General features: G+C 52.7%; 1 protein-coding gene across 1 annotated transcript in view; it reads right to left on the bottom strand.

Moving 5' to 3' along the window:
• IL34 (interleukin 34) overlaps positions 1 to 934 on the bottom strand; it is a 95069-nt gene extending 94135 nt beyond the window's left edge. The window contains exon 1 of the mRNA XM_011962134.1: positions 736 to 934. The gene's annotated coding sequence lies outside the window, so the exon portion shown is untranslated. The remainder of the gene's footprint in view (positions 1 to 735) is intronic.
• Positions 935 to 1554: the final 620 nt, after the last annotated feature.

Raw genomic sequence — 1554 nt, forward strand, 5'->3', positions numbered from 1 at the left:
CATAGTCTCACTCTGTTGCCCAGGCTGGAGTGCAGTGGTGTGATCTTGGCTCACTGCAACCTCCACCTCCCGGGTTCAAGTCTGTCTCCTGCCTCAGCCTCCCAAGTAGCTGGGATTACAGGCACACCTGGGTGTGTGCCACCACACCCAGCTAATTTTTATATTTTTAGTGGGACGGGGTTTCACCATGTTGGCCAGGCTGGTCTCAAACTCCTGACCTTAAGTCATCCACTCACCTCAGCCTCCCAAAGTGCTGGGATTACAGGCGTGAGCCACTGTGCCTGGCCAAATCAATTAATTTTTGATAAAGTAATACATGCAAGTGATAGTTCACACACACAGTACATTAAGGTCCAAAGACCTACGGCAATATACAGTGGAGCAGTGCCCTATGACCCATGCCAACCATATGAGAATGTAGGTTTCTCAACTGACTAAACTCCGAAGGGCACACACAGAGAAATGACTTGCTTTATGGTTATGTGGATCTGTTTTTTCCAGCAAGGCTGATGAAGGCAAAGGTGAAAAATTGAAACCCAGAGCAGACAGTTCTGCCGAGGCATACTTCTCTGAGGCATACTTCAGAGAGTCTTGGCTGGGACTGTCTTTGTCAAGTCTAGCTCAAGTCCCCCTTCCTGGGATCAGTGAAGCAGCAGCAGAATCGGGGTGGGGAAGCCAGGCCGTCAGAGGCAGAGGAAAGCCAGGCGTGGGAGAGAAAGCCTGCTGCCTTCTTACCTGTTCACGTGCCAAGCCTCGGTCTCCTAGGGTTTGCTGGTGGCCTTCAGGGGCTCCAGGGCCCCAAGCAGGTGCGTAAGGGCCACGGGCAGTGGGTGCCAGGTGGGAGAGGCTGAGGCTGCCCCCAGCCCACAGTCCAGGCTTCCCGTCTGATGAGAAGGGCGGGGAAAGCAGGCCTCTGCAGCTCTGCTCAGGAACCGAAGCCAGCAGGGGCGGGGCAGGGCCACGTGGCCCCCGCCTGCCTTGGAGTGTGGAGTAGGAGGGAGCCTTCAACCCAGAGGACCAGCCAGGGGACTGCTCTGACTGAGGGTGCCGGCCAGTTGACTACGAGAAGTCCCCAGAACCCAGGCCCTGGCTCCCAGGGACTGTTTTAAGGGACTACCCCAGCTCCTCTCCAGAACACTCGGACCCAGACAAAAGCCTCTTCTCATAAAACTAAAAGCCAGGTGATGGGGAGTTGGGTGTAGTGACACAAGTCTGTAGTCCCAGCTACTCAGGAGGCTGAGGCTGGAGACTCTCTTGAGGCCAAGAGTTCGAGGCTGCAGTGAGCTGCAGTTGCACCTGTGAATAACCAGTGTGCTCCAGCCTGGGCAATATAGCGAGATCCTGCCTCTAAAAAACAAAACAAAACAAAAAACTGAGTGATGTGGTGGTGACTGGAGTGTGTGTGTGTATGGGACTGGGGGTCTATTAGGTGGAAGAAAAGGTCTTTCTCTGATTTCCCTGTTGAGCACCAATGAGTTACCCAGTCTACAGATAAAGACATGAGCTCCAAAAGGTGAATAATCTTTTTTTTTTTTTTTTTTTTTTTTTTTTTTT

This window comes from Colobus angolensis, unplaced genomic scaffold, assembly GCF_000951035.1.
Source record: "Colobus angolensis palliatus isolate OR3802 unplaced genomic scaffold, Cang.pa_1.0 Scaffold116, whole genome shotgun sequence".
Lineage (NCBI taxonomy): Eukaryota > Metazoa > Chordata > Mammalia > Primates > Cercopithecidae > Colobus > Colobus angolensis.